The sequence below is a fragment of the Schistocerca serialis genome, chromosome 9 (assembly GCF_023864345.2).
Source record: "Schistocerca serialis cubense isolate TAMUIC-IGC-003099 chromosome 9, iqSchSeri2.2, whole genome shotgun sequence".
Lineage (NCBI taxonomy): Eukaryota > Metazoa > Arthropoda > Insecta > Orthoptera > Acrididae > Schistocerca > Schistocerca serialis.
Genome location: NC_064646.1, coordinates 327,833,606 through 327,848,783, shown reverse-complemented (window position 1 = coordinate 327,848,783; position 15,178 = coordinate 327,833,606). Strand labels below are relative to the sequence as shown.

General features: G+C 40.4%; 1 long non-coding RNA gene across 1 annotated transcript in view; it reads left to right on the top strand.

The window, feature by feature from the left end:
• Window positions 1-4,972: 4,972 nt before the first annotated feature.
• Window positions 4,973-15,178, top strand: part of LOC126419807 (uncharacterized) — a 572,400-nt gene continuing 562,194 nt past the window's right edge. The window contains exon 1 of the long non-coding RNA XR_007576004.1: window positions 4,973-5,535. This is a non-coding gene — a long non-coding RNA (uncharacterized LOC126419807). The remainder of the gene's footprint in view (window positions 5,536-15,178) is intronic.

Sequence of the window (15,178 nt, the reverse complement as noted above, 5' to 3'; positions counted from 1 at the left end):
TCACTTCCATACATGGCTACACTCCATACGAATACTTTCAGAAATGACTTCCTGACACTTAAATCAATACTCGATGTTAACAAATTTCTCTTCTTCAGAAACGCTTTCCTTGCCATTGCCAGCCTACATTTTATATCCTCTCTACTTAGACCATCATCAGTTATTTTGCTCCCCAAATAGCAAAACTCCTTTACTACTTTAAGTGCCTCATTTCCTAATCTAATTCCCTCAGCATCACCCGACTTAATTAGACTACATTCCATTATCCTTGTTTTGCTTTTGTTGATGTTCATCTTATATCCTCCTTTCAAGACACTGTCCATTCCATTCAACTGCTCTTCCAAGTCCTTTGCTGTCTCTGACAGAATTACAATGTCATCAGCGAACCTCAAAGTTTTTATTTCTTCTCCATGAATTTTAATACCTACTCCGAATTTTTCTTTTGTTTCCTTTACTGCTTGCTCAATATACGGATTGAACAACATCGGGGAGAGGCTACAACCCTGTCTTACTCCCTTCCCAACCACTGCTTCCCTTTCATGCCCCTCGACTCTTACAACTGCCATCTGGTTTCTGTACAAGTTGTAAATAGCCTTTCGCTCCCTGTATTTTACCCCTGCCACCTTCAGAATTTGAAAGAGAGCATTCCAGTCAACATTGTCAAAAGCTTTCTCTAAGTCTACAAATGCTAGAAACGTAGGTTTGCCTTTCCTTAATCTTTCTTCTAAGATAAGTCGTAAGGTCAGTATTGCCTCACGTGTTCCAGTGTTTCTACGGAATCCAAACTGATCTTCCCCGAGGTTGGCTTCTACTAGTTTTTCCATTCGTCTGTAAAGAATTCGTGTTAGTGTTTTGCAGCTGTGACTTATTAAGCTGATAGTTCGGTAATTTTCACATCTGTCAACACCTGGTTTCTTTGGGATTGGAATTATTATATTCTTCTTGAAGTCAGAGGGTATTTCGCCTGTCTCATACATCTTGCTCACCAGATGGTAGAGTTTTGTCAGGACTGGCTCTCCCACGGCCATCAGTAGTTCCAATGGAATATTGTCTACTCCGGGGGCCTTGTTTCGACTCAGGTCTTTCAGTGCTCTGTCAAACTCTTCACGCAGTATCATATCTCCCATTTCATCTTCATCTACATCCTCTTCCATTTCCATAATATTGTCCTCAAGTACATCGCCCTTGTATAGACCCTCTATATACTCCTTCCACCTTTCTGCTTTCCCTTCTTTGCTTAGAACTGGGTTTCCATCTGAGCTCTTGATATTCATACAAGTCGTTCTCTTATCTCCAAAGGTCTCTTTAATTTTCCTGTAGGCGGTATCTATCTTACCCCTAGTGAGATAGGCCTCTACATCCTTACATTTGTCCTCTAGCCATCCCTGCTTAGCCATTTTGCACTTCCTGTCGATCTCCTTTTTGAGACGTTTGTATTCCTTTTTGCCTGTTTCACTTACTGCATTTTTATATTTTCTCCTTTCATCAATTAAATGCAATATTTCTTCTGTTACCCAAGGATTTCTACTAGCCCTCGTCTTTTTACCTACTTGATCCTCTGCTGCCTTCACTACTTCGTCCCTCAAAGCTACCCATTCTTCTTCTACTGTATTTATTTCCCCCATTCCTGTCAATTGCTCCCTTATGCTCTCCCTGAATCTCTGTACAACCTCTGGTTCTTTTAGTTTATCCAGGTCCCATCTCCTTAAATTCCCACCTTTTTGCAGTTTCTTCAGTTTTAATCTACAAAAAAAATCTACAAAAAAATATAATGCCATAGCACATAATAACATACGCCTAATTATGAGGAACATTCCCTTCACCTGCTAAACTACGGTGCCGGTTTATGTACTAAAGATACAGCAATAAGAACTCTGAAATTGCGTCGGTCGGCAAACGACAGTCAATTGAAACACCCGCACTTCCGAACAACGGGATGGACTCGCCCAGCACTCTCAACGAGACACCTTTCTGCCACGTTATTTTGAGCGATTGCTACCTCTTAAGTGGAACTATGTTTATAATTTCCTTAATTTCTCCAGCATCCATTACGACCATTACATTTAGGATATGTGGTAGAAACTGTAGTGTATCTCCTTTTTGTCGTATATATGTTTTATGTCTCCTCGTTTATGACGTATTTTGCATCCTTGAGGATCTCTTTACTACAGTTCGATACCAACAAAAAGTACATATAATGCAATCTAATCTTTTCAAAGATTAGATCTGACATATTTTATTCCTACCAGTATTCCTTTGAGGAGCCGTAGACTTTCACTCTCCCCTCCCCCCCCCCCTACCCCCCTCAACTCCTTGAACTCCTTGCAGACAGGATGGTAACGTCAGCCAAGAACTTCGAACCGAGTATTGTTGACGGGCTCTCCTTCCAGTTACATGTTATACTGATGACACTGTAATGATAGCGCATAATGAGGCTAATTTACAAAAGTTACTTCACCATTTCAGGAAAACAACAAAGCAATATATCCTCGAAGTACCATCTGAAATAATAAAAGAATATGCTAATATCAAAAACAACTATATAATATTAATTACAAGTCATTGGTGTGCCATTTGAAGAAGCGGTGATCTTTACTTATCTGGGGACCGTAATCACTAGCTGTAATAACTTAACCATAGAAGGGGAAACCCAGTTACAAAGGCAGTAAGGGTAGCCAGATTCCAGCAAAATACTGTACGGAGAAACAAATTTATGACAGACGAGGGAAACATATTAATATATAATACAATAGTGCGTCCGTTTATGAGATACGCAGCAGAAACTAGGACGGAAACTAAAATAAAAGTTAACGGCAACGGGAAAGAGAGAACTAAGGCGGATCCAAGCAGTGACCATGTGGGAAAAGAGAACAAGGAATCAGTATGAATTATAAAAGGTATAAGTAACTGGATGAAGGCAATAAAAATAAAATGAGAAAGGATGGCCACCGCCAGAGTAGTTAAAATTTATAAACAAGGACAGCCGCAAAGTGAAACGACTGCCCGGACGAAAACCCAAAAGGTGGGACAACAGTTGATCCAGTAAATCCCCGGAGTGAGGCCGACAAATGCTGCTGAAAAAAAAACTATTCAATGTGCATCTTTTGCCCTATTATTCGGTAAGAATCACGTCAGTACGCCACGGAGACAGCATGGAAACGATATCTGTGAATGTTATATTTACACCAGTCTGCAAACGACAGGATTATTCAGAAGTACATTGTGTTATAGACCCTCCGCTACTTCCAATATGTGTAAAAGATTTAGGAGACAATCTCAGTCACCTTCTTAGATTGTTTAATGATGCTGTCGTTCACCGTCGTATAAAGACATTCAAAGATCAGAACGAAATACCACATCACTTAGGAAAGATATCAGTATAGTGAAGAAAATAACAATTAATCCTAAACAGTAAGATGGGTGACATGCTTCACATGAGTACCGTACTAAGAAGTCTGTCAGATTGTTGTTGCGCGATAAATCGTAGAAATTTACAGGTTGTCAATTCAGCCAAGCACACAGATATTAAAATTACGTAGAACTTTCGTTGGAGTCAACTCACTGAAAAGGTTTTGGAGAAGGTGAACCAAAGACTGCAATGTATTCGCAGAAAGATGTAACATACAAACAGACTGCGTGCACTAAGGTTGGTTGTCATCTTCTGGAGCATTACTTCGCAATATAGGATCCTTTACAGATAGGAATGACGGAAGACATCGAAAAGTTACGGGGAAGTGCAGCTCCTTCTGTAGCATCGCGAAACAGGAGAGAGAGTGTTACGGGTATGTGGCGCGACTTGGGGCGGCAATCATGAAAATAAAGGCGTTTTTCGTTGCGACAGGGTTTTCCCATCAAATTTCAGTCAGCAACTTTCTCCTCAGAATGCCAAAATCTAATGTTGACTCCCATCTGAAAAAGTAGCAACGGCCATAATAACAAAGTAAGAGAAATCAGAACTACCACAGTAAGCTTTCGATGTTCATTTTTTCCGTGAGCTGTTCAAGAGTGGAACTGTTGGATAATAGTCTCAAAGTAGTTCTATGAACCTTCTGGTAAGCAGTTAAGTGTAAACTGCAGTGTAATCGTGTAGATTCACATGTACCTCCGTGGTTTTAGAAGCCATCCGTGTGAAAACAACGAAAAATGCTGAAAACAGAAGTATATCAATGTATACACAATCTGCAAATTTTTATTCGTAATATGTGCCGTGGTGCTGTTCCATTATGGAGTAGGCGTGACAGAACATGTAGACAAATCATTTGCACAGGAGCCTTCCTTGTATGGTGAGGGTGCTGGAAAGTTGGGCAACGCTACGGCCGATGTCTAAGTCACAGCGGTGACTATGTGGAGAAATAGCTCGAAGGTGTAGCTAAATGTTGCAAATAGAACAGTTTTGATTTTCGCTGTAGTTTCTGTTTCGTGACTGCTTGTTCCTCAATTTCCGAATAGTTCTGCTGTTAGTATGCCTGTGAAGATTGGTGACCCAAATGATAGATTTCACAGCGCCTTACTGTCACACCTTCCCAGAAATTGCACGCACGTATTGACGTTTGCTGCATCGCAAATTGTGCTCCTACTGCTCACCTGCAAGGTGAGTGAAAAACTTGGGTAGTTGCTCTGTTCTCTAATAACGTGTCAATTTTCTGTAAGTATGGTATTTTCGAGCAGTTGTTTTGTGAAGATCCGGATGAACTGAAGAACAACTCCGTAGCGCTGTCCTCTTGTGCAGTCGCCGGGATGTTTCCGGGTGGTGCGAGCTGCAATGTGTTGCGGGTTGCGGCCCCTCCAGGGTGCCGGCACATCGCGGGCGCTCGGCAGCCGCGGCGTGCCAGCTACGCGGCTGGCGGTCACGCCCACCTCCAGGCGCCTCCGCCGCCGCCGCCGCCGCCCCCTTCGCTTGCACGTCGCGGCGCGGCCGCCGCCCCCACCTGCCGCCAGTTGCCCGCGCGCCGCGACGCCGGCCGCCCGCTCAGCGTCGCGAGCTGCCTGCCGTTTTTGCCTCTACCGCTGCGACGCCGACGACACGTACGCTGAGTGCTCTGTGTAGCCCCGTAGCTCCTGCCGCCTGCGCTAGTAGCGTCCCCCTAGTAGTGTAGCAGGCCGAGGCCTCTACGTCGAATGTCATGCATCCGTGTAGCGTCTTACCAAGTGTACCGATGGAAATAGTAGTGCGTTACCTCTCGATCTGTAATCGTCGCACAGTGGTTGCATTGCGGTCAGTGCTACGTAAAGTATTATATCCGCGGCACGTCAAGTATCTACAGTAGATAGTATCCCAAATTTGTTACTGTTGTCGTCTCGAATGTCTTTGAGCAATATACATCTAGATAGAGACCATGACGGTTTTGCTGTACAGCTGCTAAGGCTCCCTATATGTAATTATGCAAATTTGTTTTCCGCTTAGTTGGCACGAATCAGTATATTACACTAAAGATTTGATTCTTGGGCTGAATTGATTGCCTTCGTCGGAAAAATTCCGAAAGTGAGCTTATTACCCTCTTAGCTACCTCGTCACCGACGAAGTGCGTAGAACCCGTGAGTATCAGAGATAAAACTTACAAGTATTTGGGATAATACACACCTATCATGTTTTTGGCACCACGCTGTTTGTGCTTCTTTTAGTCTACACCCTTAATTTTAGGCATGGACATTTAAATGTTCTATTTAGACTTCCTAGTCTGTAGATGTTGTACAGCTGTGCTGCATGTATTATTTGGCACGAACTAGAATACTCTACTACGACATAAGCGGAGATTTGTTTCTTATACATTTACGAACTTTCCAGCCAAAAACTTTATTATATCTCAATATTATTTACCTCAGTATCCACCTTAGCAAACCTAATGCACTCATCTTCAAAAGTAGTGTTATTCGTCTATAGACCTTTAATTCAGTTGGAGTGCCGTATTCATGACATACAGAATATACGGAGAAAATTTTTAAAAATAAGTATATCTTGAAAGAACGTTTTTTGTTCTTTCTCCCCCTCGCGCGTCAACAGACTGCATCGTATAAGAAATACGTTATATGCTTCCATTGTCAGTATGTAATCATCCAAATACCAGTGCGAATGCATCGGCTTGTAACGACTTCCCACATTACATTCCTATAACGTAAGAGCGTATATTCACAGATGTAAAAGTTGTTTATGTGTTGTATTGACGAATGGAAGCGTATAACGTATTTTTTGTGAGTTTCTTAACAATTCTCATCCTTAGGGGGATAAAATTAGGTGATTATCAATTAAATGAAACGCTTGTTTCTATTAGAAAATACCATGGCACAGGAAAATTAGTTCTTTCAGGAATTTAATGAAGTTATTTTGCTTGGAACGAGACTGTTCTTAAATATTTCTGCGGAATTTCTTTTACGATTTTGATTTATGAGTGTAAAAGGCTTTCAGGAATAACTTGAAACTCGTCCCTGTAAATATGGCACTAAATAAAGTGTACCGTTAAGGTACTATACCGCAACCGGTAAAACAGAGATCCAAATAGGATTACTTAATGGTATGTCTGTCTGTCTAACTGCTCAAAACCCTTCTTTCAGAGGAACGGGAGAACTTATGAAGTTGAAAGTTATGTCACATACTGAGATCTATGATTCCTTGTCGAGTGAAGAAGTGAAGCTTCTAAGTTAGTGTTATCAAAAGATACGACTATTTATGTCCCATATCATAATATTTGTAAAGTCGGTCATCAAGAACTATAATCATCAAATTTGCCAAGAAACACGGTTTCACACTACAACGAAAGGCATAAAAAATCCGGAACTTGTTAGTTAGTAATAATATCACACCAAAAAGATTTTTTCTTGTGTTATGAGACTGTCTATCTGTCTGTTCCTCTGTTAAGACCATTGTTCTAAGGAACGGGTAGATGCATCAAGTTGAAGCTCATGTAACATACTGACGTGTATTGCTAGTTTAAGAATGTTAAACTTCTAAGTCGATGCAATAAAAAGATACCGTTATTTACGTCCAATAGTTTGTCACTCGCAAACTCACTCATCAAAAGCTAAAGGATACGCCCTCCTGATGTAGACTCATGAAATTTGCAAGAAGAACAGTTTTACAGCACGAGTGAAGGGAAACATAAGACAACTGTTAATTTATATCGCACGAAACAAATATTTCTTTTGTCTTTTGCTATTCGATTTGAAACTGGTAATTAAAATATTTTCGAAAGTATTGGAATCCCTGAGACCGATATCTTAACATTGGCAACGCAACGATTCACGAGATCCTGAATTCGCAGATTGGGAGAACTGTCTATATACATGACTATGTTTGTGTGGAACGCTGAATTTCTTTTTTTCTTGCTGTGGATTCCGAGAGATTTTGCAATTTTCTAAAATAATGTCAGGTGTAAGACTACGCTTGACGCTAGTCCGCTTATAGTCCTTAGCGTTAAGATTTCAAACGTCTTTTTTATGGTTGAGGCTACGTGGAAGTTACAACAAACAATAATAAGGAAGTGCACGGCTGTGAGTTAGGATCCAGGTAACCCTACCAGACAATCCTTTTTTTATTCCTGTTGTTGTTATTTGCCCGTGCGGATTAAAACAATGTAGCGGTTTGTAAGATGATTGATGTAAGTACAGCCACGAAAATTTGGTGCAATGGAACGTCCGAAATTATCTGAGTATCTGGCCAAACGCTGAGAGCCGGGAGTCTTTTCCCTTTGTCTCTGAGAGCGCTGAGCATCTATTTCCCACAATGCAGCGCTTAAACCTCCAGCGCATATCTCTGTCACTTGCTTCTGTAACTGTTTAAGCTTGAAACACCCACGATTTGACAGCGTTTGTTCAAAAATAGTCGAGACGCGCATTCTCAAGTGTCATTCATCAAAATAATTAAACTGCAGCATGAAGTCCACGTTTCACCACGTAGCCATTGGTACGATATTACTAAAAATCGTCTCGAAAACTTTAATTCATCTTTCACGACAAGCAATTTTGAATGTTAAGACATTTAGATTTCTCTTTCCATTCATAGAAATTTGAATCTCAGGCAATGTAAAACAAAATGTGACTGTGTCAAATGAGAATAATAGTTTGTTTTTGTAGCCAAAAAATTGAAGCCAATGAGTCCGGTACGATGGCGAGCGCTGTCGTGCAGCGGTAACCAAATGCTGGAACGGTGCAGTTCGGGCCCAACAAGCTGGATGCGCTTCAGCAATCGATCCATGACTTGTGTGGAGAAGAGTCCATTGGCAGTCTGCCCTAGGGGTAGCAGGCCGCGCTGGGTTTGTGTCCTGTGCGTCCAATGCTTGATCATGGCTGTGGAATTTAGTGTGCGTCTCTTACGCTAGGAAACAGTTCGATCCTGCCGACTACATAAAATTAAAAAAGGACGGCGCTTACTCGCCATCAGCGATTCCCTCCAAATTTATGGTGTATGCAGGAATTGACCGGTAACGAAAGTGACGGAGGTGGGAGCTGCAGATAGAAAAGCATTTATATATAAAAAAAACTACCATTTCTGGCGCATGTCGCGGGATGCTAATTATGTTAGCATAGTTTACAAGCCGCGCCTGATGCAATGGAAAGAGTGCAGAACGGTAATACGAACTTCGTGGACACCAGGTCTTATGTGGAACTACACTTTTTTCAGTTTGGACGTTACTCACATTGCACATACACGGTATAATGCTCAATATACTGCATTTATTAAAATTTTCATAAAAGACATGCAAGGAAAGACTAAGAAACATTTTGGACCGAGGATTTAAAAAATGGCGGACGAGTAATCGGCAAAGCGTAGGAACGTCGTCATTACTTTAGCAAAATCTGGGATGAAGCAATATATAATAAGGAAATGTGACTCTGCTTTTAGGAACCAAACGCGACCAAGAAAAAAGCTTTGACAGCAAAATGTTTATAAAATCCACAAGTATACGAGGAGATTTTTCAAGATGAGGAAGGACTGTCGTCGTGCAGTATTAATGTGATTTCCCCCAAATGCACTCCGTTAGTGCATCACTGCGAACTGTATTTTTATTGTCAGGTAAAGAATCTGATCAACAGTTTTCAAAATTGCTGTTATCTAACAGAAAAAAAATCACATGCCGAGAAGAGTGCATGAAAGTACATTCCACTTTACATCACCAGCTGTTGACACCGATATTTGGCGATATGATGCGTTACAAGTGGTTTGCTGCCAGACTCTGCGGTAGAGAATCTATTATGAGAGCAAACCAAGTTTTTTCTATAGAAACTTTAAAGGGACCATGCAATTTTAAGAATGCAAGATGGCGAGAAAATTACTGTTTCAACTCTTTTTATGATAAATATCACTCCTTCACGTGTAAAACAACAGTAAACAATCTTCGTGTACGCCTTAAAACACCCTCCCTGAAGTTTACTTGCCATCCCATACTTCACGCTGCGTTTCCTTTCCACGCCTTTTATGAAAAAATTAATGAACACATTATATTGAACTTCATTTAGATTCACTGGCAGTGAAAGTAACGTAAAAATTGACAATAAAAAAAATATTTACGCTAAGGGACTCGACAAACGATCGTCGGATTGCCATTCTTTCGGCTGCGCCAGCGGCTGTCTGAAAACCGCGGTAACATAAATGACTCATGCCTCGCACTCCCTACCCTAAAAATCATATTTTCTCTAAACGAGTGGCTACCTAGAGCCCCCACTTCTGTCTGTTTCTTATACCACAAATTTGGATGAAATAGGTGATGAGTATGTGCGGTTTTCTTGTTAAACGGGTAGCACATGTGCGCAACCTGTCGTCTATGTCAATGTCCTGCAAAATTTCTGGTTTTGATTAGGGAGAGTCTGCTCCTCCTCGAGAACAGGAAAAATCCGAACAAAGGATTTACACAGCGCTTGTTTGTACCGATGCTCTGAGATGTTAATGTAGACCCTTCCAAAGCTCACGCTTAACTATTGGGAATTACCATAACGCCAGCACGCTGGTGCTTCTGTATTCCTCTTGCCTTGCTTCCCGCCTACAAAATACCACGTCCGTCTTGAATTTCAACGTCTTTGGTGAGTCTTTCACCCTATGAAAGATAAACACTTTGGCAGATCTCTGTCTGCTCGTATCATCGAATCGCTATGAAGAGCCAATGCACCAACTTTTACAAGGTACAGACAAAATGGAATATCGTATACCCTAAAGATAGTTGGACTAGGGGAGAGCTGCCTAAACTGTACCATTTTTGAGATCTCTCTTATTGTTGCTCAAGCAGTAAGTTATAAAATTATTTAAACAATTCCATCCTTAGTTGAAGGATGTTTTTCAAACTATATGATTTAAAGAATGGATGCTTTTAGCATAATTAACACATTAAACTTAACTTTCTAAATATCTGCAAGCGGTATAAATTAAGAATTTGGCTTTCTAATTGATACCAATGGATGCATTAATTGTACCACTATTATAAACTAGTTTCACAAGCCGCGAAATTGTCGTGAATAAAACAGTGACCCGTATATCTAATAAGTTTCCTTTAATATACGTCTATTGTCACAAACGTTTTGTTAACCGATTACCGGTCTCGGTCTATAATAACCATCATCAGGTATGCAGCAAAAAATGGGAAGAGACATAAATACACTCGCAGATTGTCTACAGCTTAAAAACAATAAATAGACCACAACGAAAAGTACTACTGACACACATATGCATTTGTGCACTTTAAGTATGAAAATGCAAACCTATTTTATAGAAACAAAGTCCTAATGTACTGCATCCACAGTGACATCGTCAAATTTTAAATGCAAAATCAGTACCAGCATCGTCAAATATATATAAATAACATCATATTCACGAGTCATGTTGTCAGTAGCAGTACTGTTCAAAACAAGCTGCCGTACAATAGACACAAGATGTTTGTGTTGTAAGTTCACCAGATGTCGTTAATGTCAGCATACACTAGTTCTTTTCATTATGGTCTAACTATTGTTTTTAAGCGGTAGACAATCTGCGAGTGTATTTATGTCTTTTCCCATTTTGTGCTGCAGATCTGATGATGGTCATTGTAGACCGAAACCGGTAAACTGTTAACAAAAAGTTTCTGACCGTAGACATAAATTAAAGGAAACTTAATTATAAACTATGCTACTGAGCTTGAAGATGTGTAATAGTCTAAGTTCAGCAGAAGTTTCCTATTTTAATGTTTACCTATCTAGACCCTGTTAAAAAAAAAAGAAAGAAAGGAAAGTGACAAATTGAGCAAGTCAATAACGCACTGGTTGTGGGGCGGTGGGTGGAATAATTGTTAATGTTCCTATTATTTATTTAATGCTGTTGTTTGCCATTCTCAACACTGGCTGTCTAACTACAATATTGGCAACCAGAAAGTGATTAGCAAAACGTGAAGCCTGTAATTAGAATTCCTAGTGCCCACTTCATCTGAGAAATACATTTATAGCTACAGCTTAAAGCTCTGGGGAATTAGGAGATTGTCTGGGATTCACAATCAAAAATCATTCTCTCTAAAATGTTCACTATATTCTGAAAATCACAGACCAAAAAGAATCCTCACAATACAACTACCAGAGCAGTTCAGAGACCAATGCCCTGATGCAATTATAACTGTTCAAATTAAATGCTTAAGTGAATGCTCCCCATAATTTGATGATAATGTTCATCAAACGCCACGCTAATAATGGTAGAATGTCTGTCCTGCGTCGGCACGTGAAAATACGTCATACGCAAACTAAAGATAGATCATTAACGTCATCCCAAAATTAACACGATACCGATACCGACGCGACGCGACTCCCGGCACAGGTGGTGCGCTAATCAGCGTCTGGAGAGAACTGGGGCCTTCCTTTTTCACGCAGCTTTCTTACATATAAAGCCGCGGAGCGGACGGCAAAGGGAACGCCTGATCAAATCTGCTCTCCCGACTAGCCGCTGGGCTAGTAATGCACCACTTTAAGTTATAGAATAAAACATTGCTTCCTTTACTGATGGCTGATGAAGCTCTCAATTTAAATGTGCAATCAGCACACAGGTAAGTAATCATAATAAAAGTCTGACGTGGCTAAATCAAATACTTTGGGCGAAATAATTAATTTAATTATACTACACGCAGTAGACGAGCTCTGAACTTGCCCTTTGGAGATACGCTATCGCTATGGTTTTTTAGTTATTCAGTTGAAACTTCTCACATCTTTATGATTATAGCGGATCTTCCTTCTACTTAAATTTAAACATCCTAGCTTTATTTATTCGCCTACTTAATCTATCTTGCCTCCTTAATTTTTAAGATAAAAACCAGAAAATCATTAATTTCAAATAAAATTTTAATTTGTGAGATCCAGAATACTGTTACTACTAAATTATTATGCAAAAGGAATCTAAATATAAATTTTTAAGTTTCTAGCTCTTTTCTGTTGCGCCAATGATTTTTACAGAAAAACGTCCAAATTTCGAAAATGGTTAAAGTTATTGAACTGATATTCAACACATATTGATTTAGCATTACTCCTGACATGCTACAAACGTTTCATGTTATTTATTTGATTTTTAAAGTATTGCGCAACATTTATGACGTCAGAGCTAGTTACAGCGGACTGGCTGGCACACGATGGAAAGACTGATGTGAATTTTGTAAGGTGTGAGTAGGCTGCTTCCCTACATGGTCCACCTACGGGCGGGTCTACTGACTGGTTTGATGCGGCCCGCCACGAATTCCTTTCCTGTGCTAACCTCTTCATCTCGCAGTAGCACTTGCAACCTACGTCCTCAATTATTTGCTTGACGTATTCCAATCTCTGTCTTCCTCTACAGTTTTTGCTCTCTACAGCTCCCTCTAGTACTATGGAAGTCATTCCCTCATATCTTAGCAGATATCCCATCATCCTGTCCCTTCTCCTTATCAGTGTTTTTCACATATTCCTTTCCTCTCCGATTCTGTGTAGAACCTCCTCATTCCTTACCTTATCAGTCCACCTAATTTTCAACATTCGTCTATAGCACCACATCTCAAATGCTTCGATTCTCTTCTGTTCCGGTTTTCCCACATTCCATGTTTCACTACCATACAATGCTGTACTCCAGACGTACATCCTCAGAAATTTCTTCCTCAAATTAAGGCCGGTATTTGATATTAGTAGACTTCTCTGGGCCAGAAATGACTTTTTTGCCATAGCGAGTCTGCTTTTGATGTCCTCCTTGCTCCATCTGTCATTGGTTATTTTACTGCCTAGGTAGTAGAATTCCTTAACATCATTGACTTCGTGACCATCAATCCTGATGTTAAGTTTCTCGCTGTTCTCATTTCTACTACTTCTCATTACCTTCGTCTTTCTCCGATATACTCTCAAACCATACTGTGTACTCATTAGACTGTTCATTCCGTTCAGCAGATCATTTGATTCTTCTTCACTTTCACTCAGGATAGCAATGTCATCAGCGAATCATATCATTGATATCATTCCACCTTGTATTTTAATTCCACTCCTGAACCTTTCTTTTATTTCCATCATTGCTTCTTCGATGTACAGATTGAAGAGTAGGGACGAAAGGCTACATCCTTGTCTTACACCCTTCTTAATACGAGCACTTCGTTCTTGATCGTCCACTCTTATTATTCCCTCTTGGTTGTTGTACTTATTGTATATGACTCGTCTCTCCCTATAGCTTACCCCTACTTTTTTCAGAATCTCGAACAGCTTGCACCATTTTATATTGTCGAACGCTTTTTCCAAGTCGACAAATCCTATGAAAGTGTCTTGATTCTTCTTTATTAGCCGTAATGTCAGAATTGCCTCTCTCGTCCCTTTACTTTTCCTAAAGCCAAACTGATCGTCACCTAGCGCATTCTCAGTTTTCTTTTCCATTCTTCTGTATATTATTCTTCTAAGTAGCTTCGATGCATGAGATGCAAAGTTGATTGTGCGATAATTCTCGCACTTGTCAGCTCTCGCCGTCTTCGGAATTGTGTGGATGATGCTTTTCCGAAAGTCAATGGTATGTCGCCAGACTCATAGATTCTACACACCAACGTGAATAGTCGTTTTGTTGCCACTTCTCCCAATGATTTTAGAAATTCTGATGGAATGTTATCTATCCCTTCTGCCTTATTTGACCGTAAGTCCTCCAAAGCTCTTTTAAATTCCGATTCTAATACTGGATTCCCTATCTCTTCTAAATCGACTCCTGTTCCTTCTTCTATCACATCAGACAAATCTTCACCCTCATAGAGGCTTTCAATGTATTCTTTCCACCTATCTGCTCTCTCCTCTGCATTTAACAGTGGAATTCCCGTTGCACTCTTAATGTTACCACCGTTGCTCTTAATGTCACCAAAGGTTGTTTTGACTGTCCTGTATGCTGAGTCTGTCCTTCCGAGAATCGTATCTTTTTCGATGTCTTCACATTTTTCCTGCAGCCATTTCGTCTTAGCTTCCCTGCACTTCCTATTTATTTCATTCCTCAGCGACTTGTATTTCTGTATTCCTGATTTTCCCGGAACATGTTTGTACTTCCTCCTTTCATCAATCAACTGAAGTATTTCTTCTGTTACCCATGGTTTCTTCGCAGCTACCTTCTTTGTACCTATGTTTTCCTTCCCAACTTCTGTGATGGCCCTCTTTAGGGATGTCCATTCCTCTTTAACTGTACTGCCTACTGCGCTATTCCTTATTTCTGTATCTATAGCGTTAGAGAACTTCCAACGTATCTCGTCATTCCTTAGTACTTCCGTATCCCACTTCTTTGCGTATTGATTCCTCCTGACTAATGTCTTGAACTTCAGCCTACTCTTCATCACTACTACATTGTGATCTAAGTCTATATCTGGTCCTGGGTACGCCTTACAATGCAGTATCTGATTTCGGAATCTCTGTCTGACCATGATGTAATCTAATTGAAATCTTCCCGTATCTCCTGGCCTTTTCCAAGTATACCTCCTCCTCTTGTGATTCTTGAACAGGGTATTCGCTGCTACTAGCTGACACTTGTTACAGAACTCAATTAGTCTTTTTCCTCTTTCATTCCTTGTCCCAAGCCCATATTCTCCTGTAACCTTTTCTTCTACTCCTTCCCTTACAACTGCATTCCAGTCGCCCATGACTATTTGATTTTCGTCCCCCTTTACATACTGCATTACCCTCATACACTCTATCTGTTCATCTTCAGCTTGCGACGTCGGCATGTATACCTAAACTATCGTTGTTGGTGTTGGTCTGCTGTCGATTC